At 50.0% G+C, this 13688-nt stretch overlaps 1 protein-coding gene across 1 annotated transcript in view; it reads left to right on the forward strand.

The window, feature by feature from the left end:
- The first annotated feature begins 468 nt into the window (after positions 1 to 468).
- STYXL2 (serine/threonine/tyrosine interacting like 2) overlaps positions 469 to 13688 on the forward strand; it is a 161718-nt gene continuing 148498 nt past the window's right edge. Inside the window, exon 1 of the mRNA XM_063956738.1 lies at positions 469 to 548. The gene's annotated coding sequence lies outside the window, so the exon portion shown is untranslated. The remainder of the gene's footprint in view (positions 549 to 13688) is intronic.

Genomic DNA, 13688 nt, shown 5'->3' on the forward strand with positions numbered 1-13688 from the left:
AAAAAACACGCAATTGCGAACATATGCAAATTTGCAATTATTGCAAGCTGCATGCGGGTCTGCAAAATCATTTGGGTTGGTTCTCCCCAGCTCTCAAGAGGGCGTACAGTACAACCCATCCGGATCCCACCCACTTCTTCAGTGACGGCGATTCGCTGTTTTATTTCTGAGTTTAAATCTTTCTGGATGACCCGTTCCCAGATCTACCTGTATCTCTCTGTAATATCTATCCTGTTGGCAGAGATATCTGATTCAGCAATACACTACTGACAATATTAATTTTACACATAACAGACTGTGGCAGAACTTTGTTGTATTGGTTGTTCCTGTCACCTATGTGTTTTGGCTGCTGGGAAGGGATTACGAGGGTCCCTGCCCCCTCCTCCTGTGGTCTCAGAGACCCAGCATTCCATGTGTGGACACTACCAGCAGCCAATGTAGGGCTGATACTAAATTTAGAAGACTCACTAAGAGCCTGCTGTGTCTCCTCTCCCCGTCCTTACAGTGTGAGACAGCAAATCTCCGAGAGGGCCTTCACTGCGGACCAGGTAACCAAGCTTGTTGCATGCCCTGTACATGTTACTAAAGACAGGCCTACTGAGCCCCAGGTCTGCCCTGACAGCAGCTGAGGAGACATGTATTTTCCAGCCCTTGCTATGTATGCATGGTTAGCTGGGGTTGGACGTGAGGGTCCAGCTGTCTCCTGGTCTCAGTGGCTTGTGACAGCCGACTGCTTGGAATATGGAAAAATCCTCAGCCAGCTCAGCCCCAGGACCCAGACTAGATTTACTTCATATATTATTTCTCTATTCCCAATATCACAGCTTTAAAAGCTGGACAGGCCGCGCCGGCCTTCTCTACGCAACTGGCCATAGATTTCTCCAAAGGGAACACTGTTTGCTTATAACAGCACGAGTCAGATAAAACACTGGCGTGATAGCAATCAGTAATATAACGCTTTGTACGCTCCGAACCGTAATCTGATGACAATGATTTTTTTTTAAAGCATTTTTGGTCGGCCCCATTCATACACAACGCTTATTTACTGACGCGTAGTGTACGTTCCAAGATAAAGAACTGTAAATAGAACTATATGTACATATTCGCGCTTCTACGTGCTTTTACCTTACGTTGTGTCGCAGCCCCTGTTATTAAATCTGCTTGTGCTATGTGTTATGTCACAGACACGGATGTACTGCATGAAAGCTGGCAGAAATTCAGACAGGGAAAATTGTATTTTACTAGCGAACAGGTAGTACAATAGCTGTCTGTAACGTACTGATATGATATGTTATATATTGCACGTGCAGTTCCCTAAACCCACTGATATCGGTATTATATCACCGTTTTGTCTCCAATTTCCCCTACTGCAAATCTGAGAGATCTGATGCAGTGTTGGCGCAGTTGTGTCCCAAATCCCAGGCGCAATTTGTGTTACCGCAGTAACATGAGACGGTTTAAGAGCGGAGGCGGTCCGTGCTCATTATCCATGCAGCCCCCCTCTCTCGCTGGCGCAGTTGTTTGACACTGTGCCAGAGTCCACTGCGCAGGCACCATGTTCCCGATGATCTCTGTACTGTGTACAACGGTGCCCACGCTATTTTCCAGTGATTTCCGGGCATTTAGATATGCCCATGGCTATGGGCCTAGTGACAGTGCGGGGGCATGTGCCCCAGTGGGCCTAGTCACAATTTATGAGGTAAACCCCTCACACAGGATGAATGACCTGACTGTGGGAATGTTCCTTTAGGACTGTCCTGCTGATATCATTACAGTTGAGATATATGACGTATGACGTATGTCTCTCTTGCCGCCATGTTTTTAACTATTTGCACTAAGGCCCTCATTCCGAGTTGTTCGCTCGCTAGCTGCTTTTAGCAGCATTGCACACGCTAGGCCGCCGCCTACTGGGAGTTAATCTTCGCTTAGCAAAATTGCGAACGAAAGGTTCTCAAAATTGCGAATAGAAATTTCTTTGCAGTTTCTGAGTAGCTCGAGACTTGCTCTTCCAGTGCGATCAGTTCAGTGCTTGTCGTTCCTGGTTTGACGTCACAAACACACCCAGCGTTCGCACAGACACTCCTCCATTTCTCCAGCCACTCCCGCGTTTTTCCCAGAAACGGTAGCGTTTCTTCACACACTCCCATAAAACGCCCAGTTTCCGCCCAGAAACACCCACTTCCTGTCAATCACATTACGATCACCAGAACGAAGAAAAAACCTCGTAATGCCGTGAGTAAAATACCAATCTTCATAGCAAATTTACTTGGCGCAGTCGCAGTGCGAACATTGCGCATGCGCAGTTAGCGGAAAATCGCTGCGATGCGAAGAAAATTACCGAGCGAACAACTCGGAATGACCACCTAAATGCGTTTAGTTTTAATTATCAATAAAACTGCTACAGCCTCTGTAACACCGCAAAAACAACTCGTCTAGCGCACAGTTATTTTTCCTGAGCGTTAAAAAAATCCCCAATCACAAGAGACTGTCATTGTCGTCAACCATTATACTTCTGACCCCCTGCTACTAATACATCTTTCTCAGGGGCATAGGCATCTTTCTGCTGGTCTGCATGTGTTCGTAATTGCGTCAAAAAGGACCAAACTGTACTTGTCTCCTATGTTAGAACCTCTTAGGACACAGGCGCACATAAATGGGAGAACCATGCTTAAGAATAGGGAAATCACACTATTTGAGCATCTGCCTCATGGTGTTTCCCACGGAATTCCATATAAAAAAAAATAGAGAATTATCCTGACAGGTGACGCAGCACTTATGAAAAAGAAAATCAGAAATCTATTTTTATACCAGAATATGGTGTAAATATATACATTTAGTACATACATTATAGTACATATATACACGAGTAATATGTACATTATAGTCATTCCGTATAAGACATTACCTCAAGATTCTTGCACTTCTATACAATACCTGCCTGTAGGGTCTATGGGGGTAATTCAGACCCGATCGCTAGGCTGCGTTTTCGCACAGCAGGCGATCAGGTCCAAACTTGTATGTACCGCAATGCGCAGGCGCGTCGCACGGGGACAAAGCGGATCGCCGCTCAGCGATGGGTTTGTGCGACGGATCCGTTCGCACGGGCGATCGCAAGGAGATTGACAGGAAGAAGGCATTTGTGGGTGTCAACTGACCGTTTTCAGGGAGTGTCTGGAAAAGCGCAGGCGTGTCCAAGTGTTTGCAGGGCGGGTGTCTGACGTCAGTTCTGGTGCCGGACAGGCTGAAGTGATCGCATCGGTTGAGTAAGTCCTGGGCTCCGCAGAGACTGCACAAGATCTGATTGTACAGCTCTGCTACACATGCGATCGCACACTTGCACCGCTCTGTAGGCGCACTGTAGGGGGGTGACTATCTGATTGCAGCAGTACAAAAATCGCCTGCTAGCGATCAGGTCTGAATTTGGCCCTATGTACTAAGCCTTGGAGAGAGATAAAGTTCCAATCAACCAGCTCCTGTCATTTTTTAAACACAGGGCAGGGTGAACTAAGTATTGCAACTGCGATGCGATACATCCCACCACTTATCGGGTACATACCGGCGTTAATAACACCGGTATGTACTTAGAAATGCTGTTAAAATCGCAAAGGACAGGTCTCCCGATGAGAGTTATCCTTTGAGATAGAAGGACTTCTGAGTTTAGGACCACAGCCTGTTAGGAGCTCATTGGCTGGTACTTTATCTCTCGACATTTTATCACGCTCCAAGGCTTAGTACATAGACCCTATGTTGGAGAGAGATAGAGTGGAAAAAAGATAAAGTGCCAGCCAATCAGCTCCCAACTGTCATTTTTCAAACACAGCCTGTAACATGGCAGTTAGGAGCTGATTGGCTGGTACTTTATCTTTCACAAAGCTTACTACTGGTGTAGTATGGTATGCCGGCAGACAGGCTCCCGGCGGCCAGCATACCGGCGCCGGGATCCTGACCGCCGGCATACCGTCAGCTGGGCGAGTGCAAATGAGCCCCTTGCGGGGTCGCTGCGGGCACAGTGGAGAAAAGTTGTCGGTATGCTGGGTGTCGGGATTGCGGCGCCGGTATACTGTGCGCCGAGATCCCAACAGCCGGCAAACTGAATACCACCCCTTATTACATAGAACCCTATATATTTTAAGTGTTGAATACAGTCCATAAGTTCTTTTCCCCAGTTCCGCAGTATGTTTGTAGCGTGATCGGCGCTGAGGGCTTCCATTCGGTCTGACAGGGCAGCCGCAGCAGCAGGCAGAAGCTACATAAGTACCGTTAGTCATTTTTCGCTTCCTGAATAAATATGGTTTTATAAAAGCACAGTGGTGAATCAGCTTCTGAAAGGCATCAGATGAAGGCGAGATAGCTGCCTGGTAACTTGGGAGCCCCTAGCAACGTGCACTTAGTCAGTGTGTTTGATATGGAATGATGAGAGGGAAAATAAGCAATTTCACATAAGGGAACGGCCGTTTCCCAGACTGATCCTGAAATACTTACTGAGAGGATGTTTCTGCAGCACATTTGCAAAGGCAATATTTCATATTGTGATCCGCTAGTTATCGGCGTTAAATGTTTAATATTCTTATTTATTGGTGGTGTTTGAAGAGAGATAAAGTGGAGACAGATAATCAACTTCTAACTGTCATATGGTTTTTACCGCATTTATCTTTTAGTGCATCCCGCCAAGTGTCATATAGGAAACAAAAAATTAATTGTTACTTATCACTATATATCGCATCGTTATCATAAGTAGCAATTCATGTATACTCACCCTTCTGGCAAAGCAATGCGGTATTCCGGGCTCCAGCGACGCTGTCTCCTCCAGCGGTGCCCCTCTGCGATGTTGTAGTCAGCCGGCCGGTCCCTCTGCGCATGCGCCGCCGGCTGACCTCCTGGAAGGCCGCAGTGGCTGATGGGAGGTCAGGGGGCGGAGCTACCATCAGGTACCAGACAGTTACCGCACCACAGTTCAGGTTGCGCCATACTGTGATGGGGAACCTGAACTCCACGGTGAAACGGAAATCTGAGCTTTCTGCTGCAGGGTACACTGGGCTCCACAAGTCTGGACAATGGGGGTGTAGAGTAGGATCTTGATCCGAGGCACCCAGTGGCGGATTTAGGGGGGGGGCACCAAGGCACGTGCCCCCCCTGTCATTTTTAGTTGATTTTTGTATTGCTGCGGGGGCGCCACTGATTTAGTGCAGACTGACATGCGGACGAGCGTCCGCATGTCAGTCTGCGGTCTCGTTTCCTCCCCTGCTGTTAGGAGGGACACGGAGGGCACAGTGCACGCCTCCCTGTGTCCCTCCTGGGTCTCCGGCGGCCGCGGGTCTCATAAAGGAAGTGCCGTTCGTGAGCACTTCCTTTATTAGAGTGACCCGCGGCCGCCGGAGACACAGGAGGGACACAGAGAGGCGTGCACTGTGCCCTCCGTGTCCCTCCTAACAGCAGGGGAGCGGGGGGAGCGGCGGCGGCGGAGGAAGCGGGGGGGACGCACTGAGGGGGCATATCTGGCACTGGGGGGGAATATCTGGCACTGGGGGCATATTTGGCAGGGAGGGGGGGGGAGAATATCTGGCACTGAGGACATATATGGCACTGGGGGGGGATATCTGGCACTGGGGGCATATGTGGCACTGGGGGGGGGGGGAATATCTGGCACTGGGGGCATATGTGGCACTGGGGGGGGGAATATCTGGCACTGGGGGCATATGTGGCACTGGGGGGGAATATCTGGCACTGGGGCATATGTGGCACTGGGGGCATATATAGCACTGGGGGGGGATATCTGGCACTGGGGGCATATGTGGCACTGTCGGGGAATATCTGGCACTGGGAGCATATGTGGCACTGGGGGGGTATATGTGTACCTGGCACATGGGGGGGGCTATATTTGGCACTGGGGGCATGTGAGTACCTGGCACCGTGGGGGAATATCTGGCACTGGGGACATATGTGGCACTGGGAGCACAGCCCTAGCAACAAGGACTACCTCCTAGCAACGAGCATGACACCCAGTGCATGAAACCCCTGGCAACGAGCATGACACCCAGTGCATGAAACCCCTGGCAACGAGCATGACACCCAGTGCATGAAACCCCTGGCAACGAGCATGACACCCTGAGCATGAAAACCCCTGGCACCGTGCATGGAACCAAGAGCATGAAACCCCTGGCAACGAGCATGACACCCAGTGCATGAAACCCCTGACAACGAGCAGGTATTTGAAAAGTAATTAGAAGCCTTACTGTAGGACTTAATGTGTAATGGGCATTACGGTGTGTGGCATAATGTATCACGGACATTGCGGTGTGTGTCATAATGTGTCACAGGCATTACGGTGTATGGTATACTATATCGCTGGCATTGTGATATGTGGTATAATGTCTCAGGGTCATTGCAGTGTGTGGCATAATGTATCACGGACATTGCGGTGTGTGTCATAATGTGTCAGGCATTACGGTGTGTGGTATACTATATCACGGGCATTGTGGTATGTGGTATAATGTCTCAGGGTCATTGCAGTGTGGCATAATATATAACGGGCATTGCGGTGTGTGGCATAGGGTATAACGGGCATTGCGGTATGTGTCACAGGCATTGCGGTGTATGGTATACTATATCACGGGCATTGTGGTATAATGTCTCAAGGTCATTGCAGTGTGTGGCATAATGTGTCACAGGCATTGTATGTGCTATAATGTATCGGGCATTGCAGTGTGTGGTATAATGTATCACGGACATTGCAGTGTGTGTCATAATGTGTCACAGACATTGTATGTGCTATAATGTATCAGGGGCAGTGCAGTGTGTAGCATAATGTATAACGGGCATTGCAATTCCTGTCATAATGTGTCACAGGCATTTTAGTGTGTGGCATAATGTGTCGGGGGCATTACGGTGTGTGGCATAATGTGTCGGGGGCATTACGGTGTGTGCATACTGTGTCATGTGCATTATTGTGTGTGGCATAATGTCTAAGGACCATTGCAGTATGTGGCATAATGTATACTGGGCATTACTATAAGGAGGAAAAATGACAAATAATGTAAGGGGCATGAATCAGGATTATTTTTCTTTCCTGTGGTGGCCAACGTCTGGGCGTGCAGGTTGCAAAACTGGGGTATAAGGTAGTCTTTTCCTGCAATACCACGCCCATTCCAACGAAGCCACGCCCATTCCAACGAAGCCACGCCCCTTATGGTGCCCCCCCCCCCTGTAATTTTTTTCTGGATCCGCCCCTGGAGGCACCAACAGGCTCAAAGCTTTGACTGTTCCCAGAATGCACAGCGCCGTCTCCTATATCACCCCGCCTCCCAGCACAGGAGCTCAGTTTGTGAGTTGGTGCTGCAGTAAGCAGGCACTTAACAGAGGGGCTGCTCCAAGCAGCCCTGAGAAAAGCTTTTTATGAGGTAAAAAGTGAAGACTTCAAGGGCAGCAGCGGTGGTAAATGTTTTGTGACATTCACTGCTGCAGCTCCAGCTCTCCGCAGCGGCGCTGTACACTCCCGAGCCCTGGTTGCCGGGTACCTACAGCGGAGGCTCCGGTTTACTTCACGTTAGGCACACACGGCTGGGGCTCTCCAGGATCGCGTGGCTGCGCTTCGGGAGGTGGTAAGTGGGTCCCGCTCGCGGGACCCGGTCTTTATCGCGATCCGGTGCGGTCAGTGGGAGGCGGGCGGCGCGCGCTGGCGGTGGACACTGTGGCAGTACAGGCGATCCCACTAGATCACCAGGGCATGGGCGCAGGTCAGGTTTTCTCTTAAAACCGATTTTAATATCGCCCACAGTTCCCGGAGGTTTTGCCAGCAAGGGGGATAAGGCTTAGACCTGAAGCCCCTCCCACAGCCCCAGGGCGCCATTTCTAGCAAGTGTTCCCGCCCTGGAGCTGCATCTCTGTCTTTCCTCACTCCCTGTCAGTGTCTGCGGCGCCATTATCCCTCAGCTCACTGTTCCTGGGACTGCTTGGGCAAATCCTCCTATGTAAAGCCGCCTGGTTGTCAGCACTGTGCCTTTACATGACACTTAAGTATTCTACCTGCCTTTTTTAGTCAGTGATAGTTAAGAAAGAGTGCATTTAGTCAGGGGTTTATAGTACAATTACCCTGTGATATACATACAGTTTCTTACTGTGTAGTGTTATATCGATTGACTATATAGCTGTGTAAGCTAGTCCAGTGCAGTATTATTGTCTGTAATAACCTCTGCATTGTACAGACTGTGACTATCTGTGTGTGCATTGATAGCTGAGTGGTGTCCATCTTGTGTCTTTCACTCAACTTGCTATCCCTATATTCTATAACCTGAGGGGGCTTGGTGCGTCAGGTGTTATTTAATATAGGATTTTCACAAAGATATACTGTATTACGTATTTTTCTCTGTGACTTAGTCACCATATCTCTCCTTTATCTCTGCTAGTGCTATCTACACTGCGCAGGGGTTTGGGTAAGAGGTATAGTGCTGCTAATAATTGTACTGTGTTACCTCATACTGCAAGTTATATCATGTCTGCTTCTGAGGGTAACGGTTCTGGGGCGGAACACACTGCTGGTGTTGCTAAAGCCACAGGCACATATGGGGAGAATATAGCAGTTGTGGGCTCTGGTTCTTGGGGCTCCTTGCCCCCTAGTGGGACTCTGGCAACGGAGGCACATACTGACCCTCCGTGGGCCGCTTTTTCCACGCTTCTGCATATGCTAGTTCATAAACTAACACCCCCTATGGGACCCCCAATGCCGGTACAACCGTATGTGGTCCCTGCAGCTAACCCGCCATGGGCGGACGATTTATCTGCCCAATTAAAGAAGTTTAACCAGTCCCTGACTACTAAAAAGTCTGACCATCGCTCGCCTAAGTCCAAGAGGTCCACTAAGCCAGCGCTCGTCTCCTCACAATCCACTGCTGTCACTGACACCTCGTCTGATGAAGACAGCACATACACTGACCCTACAGGTTCTGACTCAGATACGGCTGATGGGGAGGGTAGTTCACATGTGGATGTTCCCGATCTTTTGGAGGCTATTAAGTTAATTCTACAGATTACGGATGATCCCGAGCCATCTGTTCCTCCTAAGAAACCAGATAGGTTCAAGCGTCAGAGGGTGATTAAACAAGTTTTACCTCACTCTGACCACCTAGTGGATATACGTCAGGAACCCTGGCAAAGCCCGGGTACGAAGTTTGTGCCTCAAAAGAAGATGCTGGCTCGCTATCCCCTCGCGCCAGAGCTGTTTAAGAATTGGGAAACGCCTCCTCCAGTAGACTCACATGTGGCTAGGATGGTGGTTTCCTCAGCTCTACCGGTCACCACCGTCACGTCTCTAAAAGAGCCTACGGATAAACGTGTGGAGGGTTGTCTGAAAGCGATTTACACCCTCACGGGTGCTGCACAAAGGCCCACTATTGCAGCTACATGGGCGGCAGAGGCTATTGAAGCATGGGCCTTGGAGTTAGAAGCTGAAATCTCCTCTGACCATGCTAGAAAATGCTTGTCATATATTGTCACAGCTTCTCGCTATATTAAAGAGGGGGCTTCTGATGCTGGTATCCTAACAGCCAAGGCCTCTACTACGTCAGTCCTGGCTCGCAGGATATTGTGGCTGCGATCCTGGTCTGTGGATCTGGACTCTAGAAAAACCCTGGAGGTACTCCCTTTCAAGGGGGATATTCTGTTTGGGGAGGACTAAAATAAGATAGTGGCTGACTTGGCTACTGCCAAAACTGCCTATCTGCCTAATACAGCTCCTTCTGTGTCGAAGGCCAAAGGCACGTCCTTTCGCCCCTTTCATCCTTCAGGTAAAGCAAAAGGTCAGGCGTACCATAAGCAGGCCCGCACTTCCAAACCTGGTAAGCCGAAGCCCAAAAGAGCCTGGGCTGCCCGTCAGCCAGCAGCCAAGACCGATAAGCCTGCCGCATGATGAGGCGGGCCTCCCCCTGGGGGATCTCAGGGTGGGGGGCCGGCTTCTAGGGTATACCCAGGAATGGTTGAAGACCACTTCAGATGCCTGGGTACGGGAAGTCGTCACTCGAGGTTACGCCATAGCCTTCAAAAACCGACCCCCTCATCGATTTTGCCAGACAGACGTCCCGTCGGACCAGACAAACTCAAACACTCTGCAATCGGTGGTACAGACCCCCCTGGATACAGGAGTCGTAGTACAGGTGCCTCTTCCTCAGAGGGGCCGGGGGTACTATTCTCCGCTGTTTCTAGTCCCGAAACCGAATGGGTCCTCCCGGCCCATTCTCAACCTCAAGGCACTGAACAAGTTTGTGAAGGTTTCCAAGTTCCGTATGGAAACCCTTCGCTCTATAGTTCTGGCCTTGGAACCTGGGGACTACATGGTCTCCCTGGACATACAGGATGCTTACCTGCATATTCCTATAGCAGTGCCACATCAACAATACCTGAGGTTCGCTATTGGCAACCTCCATTACCAGTTTCGGGCGTTACCTTTTGGTTTAACAACGGCTCCGCGAGTCTTCACCAAAGTTATGGCGGTGATGACGGTGGTACAAACGCCGTCAAGGGGTCAGGATACTGCCATATCTGGACGACTTGTTAATCCTGGCAAATTCCCCAGATCTTCTCCTGCTTCATCTGGATATGACGGTCCGGTTTCTACAAGCCCACGGGTGGCTCATCAACTGGAAGAAGTCATCCCTGATCCCTGCTCATAGCATGGTGCATCTGGGAGCACTGTTGGACACTCACAACCAGAGGTTGTTCTTGTCTCAGGAGAAAGTCCTGAAACTTCAGGACAGGGGGGGTAATTCTGAGTTGATCGCAGCAGGATTTTTGTTAGCAATTGGGCAAAACCATGTGCACTGCAGGGGAGGCAGATATAACGTGCAGAGAGAGTTAGATTTGGGTGTGGTGTGTTCAATCTGCAATCTAAATTGCAGTGTAAAAATAAAGCAGCCAGTATTTACCCTTCACAGAAACAAAATAACCCACCCAAATCTAACTCTCTCTGCAAATGTTATATCTGCCCCCCCCCCCCCCTGCAGTGCACATGGTTTTGCCTAACTGCTAAAAAATTTCCTGCTGCGATCAACTTGGAATTACCCCCAGGATTCGTTGCTTCCTTTCTCGTCCGCAAGCAGTGGCGGATTTAGCAGGGGGCGATTAGGGCGAACGCCCCCCCCTACACATACCGGCACCGGGATGGATGGCCGGGTCCCGCCACGGTGCCGGACTGGAGAGCGGTGCAGCGCGGCGGGAGAAGGGGAGACGAAGAGAGACAGTGTAGGCGTGCGCACAGGGGTTGCCTGGTGCGCACAGGCATCCCCCCCTGCACACACGCCTGCTGCTGCCGCTGATTCCCGTCTCCTTGACGCTGAAGCGAGGAGAGCGCTGCGCGCGCCTCTCCTGCCCACTGTGTCCCCGTCTCCGGCATTCATTTTAATTGTCTGTGGCTGTCATCCAATCAGAGCTCACGGACCGGCTCTTAATTGGCTGCTGGCCCGTGAGCTTTGATTGGCTCACAAGCCGGCGCTATATTTCAAATGGCCGCCGGAGACATGGGCCAGTATTTACTAAGAATTCGAGGTTGTCCGATTTGTGTTTTTTTTTTCTAAGTCCCAATCCGGGAATTCACTAAGCACCAATCTCGGCAGTGTTTGGACTATTCGTAATGGTTTGATTATCAAAGTTCAGAAATACGAATGAATAGACCATCGGTCAAACACGGCTGTTATTTCATACAATACGGGCATTCACTATTCATTTGTATTTGGGTGTTAGTCTCTGAGTGCTCAAATGCGGGTCTGTTTTTTTTCGATTCGTTAAAAAAAGCATAAAAAACATAGACCTGCTTTTTCCAGTCGAGTTTGGATAACCATGCACGGATCAGTGAGATCTGTGCATGGTTATCTATGGGAAAGTGTCTGTTTAGTGTAAAAACTGGAAAAAAAATTGCGTGGTGTCCCCCCTCCTAAGCAAAACCAGCCTCGGGCTCTTTGAGCCGGTTCTGGTTGAAAAAATATGGGGAAAAAATGACAGGGGTTCCCCCATATTTAATCAACCAGCACCGGGCTCTGCGCCTGGTCCTGGTTCCAAAAATACTATTTTTGAAACCAGCACCGGGCTCCACTAGCCAGGTACATAATGCCACAGCCGGGGGACACTTTTATACTGGTCCCTGCGGCCCTGGCATTACATACCCAACTAGTCACCCCTGGCCGGGGTACCCTGGAGGAGTGGGAACCCCTTAAATCAAGGGGTCCCCCCCTCCAGCCACCCAAGGGCCAGGGGTGAAGCCCGAGGCTGTCCCCCCATCCAAGGGCACCGGATGGGGGGCTGATAGCCTTGTGAAAAAATGTGAATATTGTTTTTAGTAGCAGTACTACAAGTCCCAGCAAGCCTCCCCCGCAAGCTGGTACTTGGAGAACCGCAAGTACCAGCATGCGGTGGAAAACCGGGCCCACTGGTACCTGTAGTACTACTACTAAAAAAATACCCCCAAAAAAACAGGACACACACACCGTGAAAGTATAAGTTTATTACATACATGCACACCTACATACACACATACTTACCTATGTTCCCACGAGGCTCGGTCCTCTTCTCCATGTAGAATCCTTGGGGTACCTGTGAAAAAAATTATACTCACATAATCCAGTGTAGAATCAGACCTTTGAATAATCCACATACTTGGCAAAATAATAAAACGGAAACCCGACCACGCACTAAAAGGGGTCCCATGTTTACACATGGGACCCCTTTCCCCGACTGCCAGGACACCCCTGACTCCTGTCAAAGAGGGTCCCTTCAGCCAATCAGGGAGTGCCACGTCGTGGCACTCTCCTGATTGGCTGTGTGCTCCTGTAGTGTCTGTGAGGCAGCACACAGCACAGATACAATGTAGCGCCTATGCGCTCCATTGTAGCCAATGGTGGGCACTTTGTGGTCAGCGGTGAGGTTACTTTCGGTCAACCGCTGACCGCAAAGTTCCCACCATTGGCTACAATGGAGCGCATAGGCGCTACATTGTATCTGTGCCGTGTGCTGCCTGACAGACACTACAGGAGCAAACAGCCAATCAGGAGAGTGCCACGACGTGGCACTCCCTGATTGGCTGAAGGGACCCTCTTTGACAGGAGTCAGGGGGGGTCCTGGCAGTCGGGGAAAGGGGTCCCATGTGTAAACATGGGACCCCTTTCAGTGCGTGGTCGGGTTTCCGTTTTATTATTTTTTATTATTTTCCCAAGTACGTGGATTATACAAAAGTCTGATTCTACACTGGATTATGTGAGTATAATTTTTTTCACAGGTACCCCAAGGATTCTACATGGAGAAGAGGACCAAGCCTCGTGGGAACATAGGTAAGTATGTGTGTATGTAGGTGTGCATGTATGTAATAAACTTATACTTTCACGGTGTGTGTGTCCTGTTTTTTTTGGGGTATTTTTTTAGTAGTAGTACTACAGGTACCAGTGGGCCCGGTTTTCCACCGCATGCTGGTACTTGTGGTTCTCCAAGTACCAGCTTGCGGGGGAGGCTTGCTGGGACTTGTAGTACTGCTACTAAAAACAATATTCACATTTTTTCACAAGGCTATCAGCCCCCCATCCGCTGCCCTTGGATGGGGGGGCAGCCTCGGGCTTCATCCCTGGCCCTTGGGTGGCTGGAGGGGGGGACCCCTTAATTTAAGGGGTTCCCACTCCTCCATGGTACCCCGGCCAGTGGTGACTAGTTGGGTATGT

The sequence above is a fragment of the Pseudophryne corroboree genome, chromosome 2 (genome assembly GCF_028390025.1).
Source record: "Pseudophryne corroboree isolate aPseCor3 chromosome 2, aPseCor3.hap2, whole genome shotgun sequence".
Classification (NCBI taxonomy): domain Eukaryota; kingdom Metazoa; phylum Chordata; class Amphibia; order Anura; family Myobatrachidae; genus Pseudophryne; species Pseudophryne corroboree.